Genomic DNA, 11,531 nt, shown 5'->3' with positions numbered 1-11,531 from the left:
AAATGATGTGGGGAAGCTGGATGCGATGGCTTGTTTCTGTAATCCCAGCTACTGGGGATTAAAAAAAGAAAAAAAGTAGCCGGGCCTAGTGGTGTGTGCCTGTAGTCCCAACCATGTGAGAGTCTGAGGTTGGAGGATCGTTTGAGCCCAGGAGTTCGAGGCTGCAGTGAGCTATGATCATGCCACTGCACTCCAGCCTGAGCAACAGAGCAAGACTCTGTCTCTTTAAAATAAAAAAGAGAGAAGTTTAAGCAGTTCAAGAGGTGGGGTTAATATGGTTGAAAAGGCAGGCAGAGGCCAGGCACGGTGACTCACGCCTGTAATCCTAGCACTGGGAGGCTGAGGCGGGCGGATTGCCCAAGGTCAGAAGTTCAAAACTAGCCTGAGCAATAGCGAGACCCCATCTCTACTATAAATAGAAATTAACTGGCCAAGTAGACATATATAATATATATATAGAGAGAGCCCGGGCAACAAAAGTGAGACTCAAGAAAAAGAAAAGGCCGGGCATGGTGGCTCACGCCTGTAATCCTAGCACTCTGGGAGGCCGAGGCGGGCGGATTGCTCGAGGTCAGGAGTTCAAAACCAGCCTGAGCAAGACCCCGTCTCTACCAAAATATAGAAAGAAATTAATTGACTAACTAAAAATATATATACAAAAAAAAATTAGCCGGGCATGGTGGCGCATGCCTGTAGTCCCAGCTACTAGGGAGGCTGAGGAAGTAGGATCGCTGAGCCCAGGAGATTGAGGTTGCTGTGAGCTAGGCTGACGCCACGGCACTCACTCTAGCCTGGGCAAGAAAGTGAGACTCTGTCTCAAAAAAAAAAAAAAAAAGAAAAGGCAGGCAGAGTTATAGACATAAATCACTGGGTTCAAATCCTCACACTTCCATTTGTGACTGGATAAGTCATTTCATTTTTCTGAGCCTTAGTTTCCCAACTGTAAACAGAAATAATACCCATATCCTAGAATTGATATGAAGGTTAATAAGATATTTAAAATGTCCCAACACTTAGAATTTGCTTTGTAAATGTTAGTATAAATAAACGTTAGGTTGCTCCTTGGATGGTTAAACCTGTAGGTGAGATTGGCTTAGATGATTTCCAAAAGTTCCAACTTTGCTTTAGAAGGCTTCGTTTAAATGGCATTTTAGCCTCATACATTGAGTAGTATGTAAAGTATTTGGGCAGATCTGGTTCAGGCAGGGTAGGGGCCTCAGAACCCTATCCTCTGTCCCTCACAGATCCCACCCATGCCCTTTCCCTGGAGTCCCTGAGGAATGCCACTCATTTTTCAGAAAAAAAAATGAGTTCCAGGCCGGGCGAGGTGGCTCACGCCTGTAATCCTAGCTCTCTGGGAGGCCGAGGCGGGCGGATCGCTCGAGGTCAGGAGTTCGAAACCAGCCTGAGCAAGAGCGAGACCCCGTCTCTACTATAAATAGAAACAAATTAATTGGCCAACTAATATATATACAAAAAATTAGCTGGGCATGTAGTCCCAGCTACTTGGGAGGCTGAGGCAGGAGGATTGCTTGAGCCAGGAGTTTGAGGTTGCTGTGAGCTAGGCTGATGCCACGGCACTCACTCTAGCCTGGGCAACAAAGTGAGACTCTGTCTCAAAAAAAAAAAAAAAAGAAATGAGTTCCACTGAGGCCAAGTGACTTGTCCAGAGTGCCCCAGCTGCCCATGGTGGCAGAGCTGGAACAAAATCCCAGGCTTTATCCAGTCATGGGCTTTTAATGTGCTGTGACCTTCCAAACTGATGGCATGTGTATACTGCTCACTTTCGTTTGCCAGGTTTAGGATGAAGCACAGGAGACTGGTGAGAGTGGCAGAAATTGCCTATTAGATTGAAAGAACACTGAACTGTGGAAGAGTGTGGTGCAGAGAGCTTGCATCTGTGATGCAGCATGTACAGGTAGTTCTGCAGTGTCTCCTTGGCTTTGCTTTGGGGCATTCTCCTTCCTCCCCACCGCTGCATGCACATGCCTGTGGGACTACTGCTACTTAGACCATCCAGTCATTATGGTGTAAACAGTCTTACTGCAGTGAGTTAATAATGAATCTGTGCTGTTTTAAGTCTGTACAGCTCATTGCTGATTTCTTTTCTTTTTTTTTTTTTTTTTTTTTGAGACAGAGTCTCGCTTTGTTGTCCAAGCTAGAGTGAGTGCCGTGGCGTCAGCCTAGCTCACAGCAACCTCAAACTCCTGGGCTCAAGCGATCCTCCTGCCTCAGCCTCCCGAGTAGCTGGGACTACAGGCATGCGCCACCATGCCCGGCTAATTTTTTTATGTATATATATCAGTTGGCCAATTAATTTCTTTCTATTTATAGTAGAGACGGGGTCTCACTCTTGCTCAGGCTGGTTTTGAACTCCTGACCTTGAGCAATCCGCCCGCCTCGGCCTCCCAAGAGCTAGGATTACAGGCGTGAGCCACAGCGCCCGGCCTTTTTTTTTTTTTTTTTTTTTTTTTTTTTGAGACAGAGTCTCACTTTGTTGCCCAGGCTAGAGTGAGTGCCGTGGCGTCAGCCTGGCTCACAGCAACCTCAATCTCTGGGGCTCAGCGATCCTACTGCCTCAGCCTCCCGAGTAGCTGGGACTACAGGCATGCGCCACCATGCCCGGCTAATTTTTTGTATATATATTAGTTGGCCAATTAATTTGTTTCTATTTATAGTAGAGACGGGGGTCTCGCTCTTGCTCAGGCTGGTTTCGAACTCCTGACCTCGAGCGATCCGCCCGCCTCGGCCTCCCAGAGAGCTAGGATTACAGGCGTGAGCCACTGCGCCCGGCCTCTCATTGCTGATTTCTGTTTGGTGTTTTGAAAACTGCTCAAGCACTTCGCTATTAGTTCAGTGGCTCCAGCCTGGGAAACACTGATTGAGGGTAAAGGTTCCTTGATATTTTTGAAGCGAAGAATATGTGTGTCAAAATCTGTTTTCCCATAAGACATACTGGTAAAGGAAGTAGAGGCATTTTAGTCACACACAAAGGCAACTGTGGTGAGGATGTGTAGTGCCAAAAGCTGAAATGTACAGATGAGTGGTGGGGCCAGGGGCAGTAGTTAAGAGTGTGAGAGGGAGCTGGTCACGGGGGGTGGGAGGTGGTTATGTTTAGATGGTAGATGTGCTGGAGGCACATCACTGCTAAAGGCCACTGGTGCCAGAGAATCCCCTCCCCCTTTTTTATTTCTTTTTTTCTTCTTCTTTTTTTTTTTAAATTTCAGCATATTATGGGGCTATAGATGTTAAGGTTACACCCTCCTTCCCCCTTCGAGTCAGAGCTTCAAGCGTGACCATCCGCCAAACGTTGCACATCTCACTCATTGTGTTTGTATATACCCATCCCCTCCTCCCCCCTCCCACCTGCCCAACACCTGATAAATGTTTTTCCTGTATGTCCACCTAGGTGTTGATCTATTAATACCAATTTGCTGGTGAGTACATGTGGTGCTTGTTTTTCCATTCTTGAGATACTTCACTTAGCAGAATGGGTTCCAGCTGAGAATTCCCCTTTAAGTAACTTGGAATCAGCTGGGCGAGGTGGCTCATGCCTATAATCCTAGCACTCTGGGAGGCTGAGGCGGGTGGATTGCTTGAGGTCAGGAGTTCGAAACCAGCCTGAGCAATAGCGAGACCCCCGTCTCTACTATAAATAGAAATTAATTGGCCAACTAATATATATAGAAAAAATAGCCAGGCATAGTGGTGCATGCCTGTAGTCCCAGCTACTTGGGAGACTGAGGCAGGAGGATTCTTTGAGCCCAGGAGTTTGAGGTTGCTGTGAGCTAGGCTGACACCACAGCACTCACTCTAGCCTGGGCAACAAAGTGAGACTCAAAAAAAAAAAAAAAAAAAGAAAAAGAAACTTGGAGTCATGAGCATGTACTCCCTGAGTTTTAGGGGTTTAACACAATGATCAGATAAATAGCACAAAGTACCTACGGGTGAAAAGGGGATGTTATTGGGCTGCTGTCCACCAGTAATAGATTGTGCTGCTCTAATGTTTCAAAAGGAGTTTGTTCTTTTATAGTATAAAAACCTTATGTGGCTCATTATAGAAAAACTAGAAAATGAGACAAACATTTTCCATAAACTACCCCTCAAAACATTAGCATTTTTATATCCTTTTACAGTCTTTCCTCTACAAATCATGTTTTCTAGAATGTCAGAAGAAACTTGTCAACTGGTTCCTCATCCTCAGCCTACAGAGTTATTAAATCAATGATATAATACTCCAATTTGCTGGCATTTTAGAATTGATGTATTAAAAAGGTATGGGGCTAGCTGTTCTCTAATATTACTCATAACCTCAGAGATCCCTCTTACCTATGTTACCCTATAATGCCCTGCTTCAGAGCCACCTGTCCATCCTTGACAATTGGAATGGAGAGTGATCCCTACAATAATTTGTTTATACCACTCATGTCATGTGGATGTCATGTGGCATGTATGATTGCCTTTGAGTTTTTGGTTTATGTTTATCTTTAGTGGTCTAATGGGGAGTCTTTGGGCTCTAAGGCAGGGAAAATGACATACTCAGTTTTGTATTATTCACTAGTAGCCTGCTGCTGCTAAGACTGAAAGAGTTTTGAAAGTCATCAGTATAATAACTGGAAGGGCTGCCTGAGCCCAGATGAAAGTAATCCAGATTAGGTTTTGAAGTTGAAGTTTGGAGAGGGGACAAGGTACCACTAAAGGACATGGGAGGAGAAGGGGCAGAAAGTGCAACTGGTTCCAGGCTGAGAGGCAGCAGGGATCTCCCTCAGATTTCCCTAGCGCAAACTTTGGCAGCTTGGACCAAGTCTGGTCAGATTGTGGACCTCCTTCCTATCTGGCCTCTGTGTCCTATTTTCTAAATTTTCAGTTTTGTTGAAAAGTCTAAATTGGAAGTAAGTTTCTTTCTGAATTGGCTGGGTGAGGCAAACCTAAGGCATATTTTCCGTGACTTCTCAACTCCTTTTTCCTCGGCTAATCCTCAGTGATAGACCAGAACTTATGGGTCTTCAGTAAAGTGGCCAGCCAACAAGTGGTGGATTCTTTTACTTATCTGTCCCATTTATTCTGTCTGCTAGCTTGAAAGTTGTTGCTTATGCTTATTGGAGGGAGGAGCGTGTACCACTCTAGAGAGAATATCCATAGATGCCCTCTGACATGTGATTTAAGCTGAAATCTGAAGAACAAGGGGCCAGCCAAGAGCACTTGGATAGAGGGAACAGCAAGTGGTAAAGTTGAGGTTTACAAGAGTTTAGAATGTTCAGGAAATGACAGAAGACAGGGGGGAGAGGCCTGGTGAACAAGGTGATAGAGAAATAGGCAGAGCCAGGTGGTGCTGGGCCTTACATTAGCAGTTATCCTGGAGACTGGATTCTGTTGGCACCACAGGCAAGGAGGCCAGGAGAGGGTTTTTGGCAGTCAAAGGACTTAGCCGATGTCAGGTGGCAGCAGTGGAAGAAGGGGGCTGTTGCAGTAGTCTAGGCAGGAGATGGTAGTGGTAGAGAAGTGATCTCAGAGCTGATGGGCTTGTTGGTGGATGGGATGTTAGGACAAAGGTGGTGAGAGGCAAAGAGCAACCAAGAATGACCTCTAGGTAGATAGCAGACGGGGAGGCAGAGGTTTGTGGAAGAATATGGAGTTCTGTTTTGCCATTTTGTCTTGCCCGGGAAACACTGAAGAAAACATGGCAAATGAATAGCTGGATAACAAGCCTCAAGTTCAGAGAAGAATGGACTGGAGCAAGATTTAGTAATCAGTTCTTGTTCAGATAAACCTTTTTTGAAAATGTCCTGCTATCACCCTTGTGTACTGGCTACAGGCAGGATATGCAGTCATGTAACTCAGAAGTCACTGTGTGGACAGTGTGCAAATACAGGATGCTTCCAGGACCAGGGGTAGTATCAGAGCAGATATCCTAGCACTGAGAAATGCCAGGGATCTTCAAGCTCATACAGCATAGTGCAGGCTCCCAGTTTAAATATCCCGTCTATAGCATGCTCAACAGACTGCCCCCTCTTTGAGCACTGTCATTGATGGGGCACACATTACTTTAGAAGGCAATGTGTGTTAGCTTCTTCACACTTCTCCAGCTTGTGTGATAATGGATTTTAAATTCCTAAATACAGAATTTACATTTATGCTGTTTTGTCCTCTACGCAGCAGCTCATTGGAAGTGAGGCAAATGCTCAGGTCTCATGCACGCTAGTCCTTGCTGTGTAGGGTTTTTCCTTTTCCTGGCAGTTCCTGGGTGAGGGGCCTGGGCATTGCTAAATGGGCAGATGTGACTGGGAACTATCTACTCTGTTCCAGTGAAATGGCTTCTGAAGGACCCTTTCCTAGTTCTTAATTGTGGTCCCAGCACTGGACATGGTCTGTGAGCACTATTAATACACTGGGACCATTCCCTACGGTGCTTGGATACTATAGGGAGTGGCTTCTGGGAGCTTCTGGCAGACATGGCACACCGTTGACTCCGATGGATATGATCTGCAACATCTGCCCAGACTTCTTCACACTTCTTCTCCAGCTTGTGTGATATAGATTTTAAATTCCTAAATACAGAAGTTAAATTTGTCCCTATTAAATATAATATTTTTTTTTTTTTTTTTTTTTGAGACAGAGTCTCGCTTTGTTGCCCAGGCTAGAGTGAGTGCCGTGGCGTCAGCCTAGCTCACAGCAACCTCAAACTCCTGGGCTCAAGGGATCCTCCTGCCTCAGCCTCCCAAGTAGCTGGGACTATAGGCATGTGCCACCATGCCCGGCTAATTTTTTGTATATATTAGTTGGCCAATTAATTTCTTTCTATTTATAGTAGAGACGGGGTCTCGCTCTTGCTCAGGCTGGTTTCGAACTCCTGACCTCGAGCAATCCGCCCACCTCGGCCTCCCAGAGAGCTAGGATTACAGGCGTGAGCCACCGCGCCCGGCCTAAATATAATATTTTTAACCAACTATTCCAACCTGTTAAAAGCTTTACAAAATCTTGATTCTATAATAGTGTACTAGGTTTCCATCCCAGTGTTAGTGTTATCTCTAGTTTTGATAAACTGTTTCTGCTTTCATCTTACCCAAAGGGCTACTGTGAGATGTTTGTCTCTCAGAGCCATCTGGTCAGCCTATCAAAAAAGGAAATAAAGTTGTTTGAGTGTAAGTTATTTAGTGAACTCACGTGGGCACCTAGTGGTTCTTATGTTTTAGGTTAACTGCTCAGACATACATGTTTAGTGAGACCCTTTGAGTTTTGTTAACTGTTGTAATTGTGTGACTTGAAACTTGGAACTTTTGCTGAGCTCAAGGCTCCAGTAACCTTGTGTGGATAATGTTTTCTTAAAGATTGACAATGATTCCTGAAGTTTTTTTGGTATAATTTGCTTGAACTCAGATCATTTGAATTAATTCAGAGGGGGAGATTAACCAAAAGCTCAGACCCTAAGTTGGTGGTAGCTCTGCTGCTCTTCCCATTCTGAGGACAGTCTGTTAATCACCCTTTGCTCTTGTCTAGTTGATCTTGACTTCTTCAAGGGCTGTTTGGCTGGCATGGGAGACAGCAGGCCAGCCTTTGGGGCACTGTTGTGTCCTGGTTAGAAGCTTGCCTGGATTCAGACAGGCCTGAGTTCTGTCAGATTTCACCTCTGCCACCAATTAGCAGTATGACTTGGAAACCTAATTAGCTCTGCCTAGCTTTGTTTACCTCACCTGCAGAATGGGATTCTCTTCTCTCAGTTGAGGATTAAATGAAGCCTTTAATGTGATGCCTGGCCCTTGGTAACTGTCCCGTGCATGTGGCCATTATAAGTTTGCTGGGCGGAGCTGTAGTGAGCACACTGGGAAACCTGGGCAGGGGTTTGGGCTCCCAGGGCACAGCCGAGGCACTGGGCTCGGATACTCTGTTTCAGGAGATGCTGGGCACTCCTTGAAGGCCAGGCTGGAGTTTTTTGACCTTTGGCCTGGTAGGAACAAGAAAAAGCATTCCCTTCCTTTGTGCCCAGACAAGACCTCAGTGAATTACAGATGATGGTGGATTTCTTAGGCAATCTGCATAGACTGAAAGAGGAGACACCTGACTTCTTCCTGCCTGAAAGAGGGCCCCAGGGGGCCTCAAGCTGCCATCCTGATGGGAGAGCAGGGGTGGGTCTCCAGAAGTGAGTGATGGAAGAGGTAGGGGGCACACACTCTTAGGGCTAGGTCCTGCCCCCCTGGATACAAGGCCATAAGGCTTTAGAGATTTCCTTAGCCTGTCCTGCATCCCCACGTCAGGGCAGTGGCTTCCCTGAGAGCTGAATCCCTTTACTGCTCCTGAGGTGGGGCTGTGGCAGGAGGCCAGGCAGGCAGGAAACCAGAGCTGAGATTCTTTCCATTGCAGTTCCTGGGCTTGGGCTGCACTCAGCAGGTGTTGCCAGGAACATAGGTGAGTGCATTGGACTTCTGCGGCCTGAGTCTCTGTCCTTGTGCAGAATGGGAACTCTGCAAATGTCAGCTGCATGAGAGAGTGACCGAGTGAATGTTTAGGGGCCAGGGAAGGCAGGGTTTCTCTTGGGGCCCTGTGGAAAGTCAGTGAGGTGGGGCGTGGGTGGGAGTAAGGAAGGGGTGCCCAGGATTAAAGGCCATATTCCCTAGTTGCTTTTTACCCTAGTTAGAAATAAGGGCATGAGGGGTGGTTAGGGGCGGGGGATCAGAATGCTGGGGTCTCAGGCTGAGATGGTTCTTGCCAGAAGCTTCAGTAACAGGTAAAATTGTAGGGGATGGAGGGATTATATTCTTGAAACCACGCTGGGGGACCCAACAAATGCTGAGACCCCTGAACGGTAATTATTTTTTCTCCCTTAGCATCACCATGCTGGCCAGGGGCCCAGGTGGAGGAGTGAGGCATGAAAGTCTCAGCATCCATGAGTGCCTCATGCCATCCTCTCCCCAGCCCTTCCTGGGGCAAGCATGGGGTGGGTGTGGCCACAGTGGTGGCATCGGCCGTTCTCAGGAATCTGGTGGCAGCGTGCCCAGCACCATGCACCTGCCCAACTGCAGGCAGCGTGGTGGCCTGTGGGGGCCTCCACCTGCTCAGCCTTCCTCCCAGGCTCCCTGATGGAGTTTGGCTCCTGGAGCTGAGCCACAATAATCTCAGCTACCGGCTGGCTGGCGCCTTCTAAGGCCTCTGGAGACTGCGGGTGCTGCTGCTTTCTCACAGTATCCTGTAAGATCTTGCTGGTGGGGCCCTAGGGACCTGAGTTTCCTGGAGCAGCTGGACCTCAGCCACAACCAGCTGGCCCTCTTGCCCCCAGACCTCTCAGCCACCCTGGGCTCTTGGCTCCGCCTCGACCTCTCTCACAACCTACTCACCACCCTGGAGGCCAGCAGCTTGTGGGGCCTGGGGAGCCTGGAGCAGCTCAATTTGAGCCACAACCAGCTGGCTAAGCTGGCCACAGGGGCTTCAGTGGCCTTTTCCACCTATGCTGGCTCTCACTGGCTGAGAACCAGCTGCAACGGGTGGAGGGCACTGCTCTGGTTACCATGCCATGCTTGGAAATCCTCTCTCTGGCTGGGAACATCAGTAAGCTGGAGGCTAAGAGGTTTGCAGGCACTGGGCCTCTGTCTTGTGGGCAGCCGGCTGCAACACCTCGAGTTCAAGGCAGTAGCCGCCATCCGGACAGCAGGCACACAGCTGCTGCTGGCCAACAACCCCTGGACATGTGACTGTGACCTGCAGTGAGCCCTCAGGAAGTTGGATTACCTGTGGCAGACTGGTTTCGAACTCCTGACCTTGAGCAATCTGCCTGCCTTGGCCTCCCAGAGTGCTAGGATTACAGGTGTGAGCCACTGCACCTGGCCTGATCCTCAACTCTTTAAGGCTGTGCATCTTGTCCATTTAAATCAGAGATGGGTGAGGAGACTTGGAAAATAAAAACCAATCGGAAAGTTGATTCTGTATTATGTGCCTCTATTGTGATGAAGAAAACTTGCTCTGTAGTTGTTACTGAAGGGCAGAGGTAGTCACAATGACCTTTAACCCAGACTTTTTCTCATTTCCCTTGCCTAGAGATGTCCCCATCCCCAACACACGCACAATCCCATTCCCTAGTTCTTTGCACTGATATATCCTCTCTCACACTCCTTATATACCCAGGCCATATCCTAATGACTTTGTTAAAAATGAAATGTGAAAATGTGTTTTATTGTCCAGCTTTCACTGGCTCATTGGGAATTTTCAAGTTCACATGGTCAGAAATGCTGTTTGGACATGAGCCTCTTCTCTCCTCCCCACAGAACTGGAAGCAGACTTTCTGAATTAAATGGCTATTGAGAGTGTTTGCAGGGTCTTAACTTCCATATTGGAAGATGAATCCATGTGTTAATGGGTTTATGTGAACAGGAAGATAGGTGGTGGCATCTTTGTGGTGACAACCCCAAAGTGCTCAGAACTTTTCCTCATTTATTCAGTATATATTTAATGAGCACCTTACTATGAGGTAGACACAGTGACAACACCTTTTGTTATTTATTTGTGCAGCACTTATTTCCTGAGTGCATCCTCTATACTAGGCCCCAAGGATATACAGATGGTCCCTGACTTGGGATTTTTCTACTTTATGATGGTGTGAAAGTGATCTGCATTCATTAGAAACCATATTCTTGCAAAGCTGGGCAGTAGCAGTAAGCTGCATTTTTAACTTAATATATTTTTACCTGATCATGAGTTTATGGGGATGTAACCCCATTGTAAGTCAAGGAACATCAGTAAACAGAAACCAAACACTGTCTATGTCCTCATGGAGCTCACAATTTAGTAGGGGAAGATTGTCATTAATAAAAGAATCACAAGTATACAATTGCCATTGTGCTAAATGATTCAAAGGAAGGGTTGCTGATGTTATGAGACGAGAATAGAGTCCAAAGGTGAGTGGGGGAGACCAGCTGGAAGGTTGCTGCAGTTACACTGACAAAAGATGATAGCCTGGGCTAGAGTGGGAGCCTGTGAACTGGAGAAAATGGACTGATAAGAGATGTTCCAAATGTCTACATTAGATCTCCTCTTCTCTCAGGCCACGAATAAAAGACAGACCAAGACCAAACAAATGACTGAGCTGGGGGGACCCCTTCCTTTGAACTTAAGAGAAGCAGGAGGATTTCCTCTGGTGTGTGTGTACCATTTACTGAACCTCTGCTATGTGCTAGAACCAACCTTGTTACATTTAAACTTCACAGCAATTCTGAGGTAGATGTCATTAGCCCAACTGCATGATGAGTCTTAGAAAGTTTAGGTGATGAGCCCCAAATCACAGAGTTAGACTTGGGATTAGAGCCCTGGCTGCACTCAAAAGACTAGTTTGCTTCAATTTATCAAGCTACAGTCCAAGAGTTATGATGTCCTGACCCCACTGTTCCTTCCTCTAGTCTAGTTTTCAATTTTGCAGGTACAAGGAGAAGCACTGAAGTCTCCATGGGCCAAGGGGAAGGCGGAACATCACAGGGAGAACACCTCCTTCGGTCCGGAACTAGAGACGGACAGCGTTGTTTCCGGACGGAAGGGGGGGGGGAAAGCTA

The sequence above is a fragment of the Microcebus murinus genome, chromosome 18 (genome assembly GCF_040939455.1).
Source record: "Microcebus murinus isolate Inina chromosome 18, M.murinus_Inina_mat1.0, whole genome shotgun sequence".
Classification (NCBI taxonomy): domain Eukaryota; kingdom Metazoa; phylum Chordata; class Mammalia; order Primates; family Cheirogaleidae; genus Microcebus; species Microcebus murinus.
Note: the sequence above shows the minus strand (reverse complement) of the source record.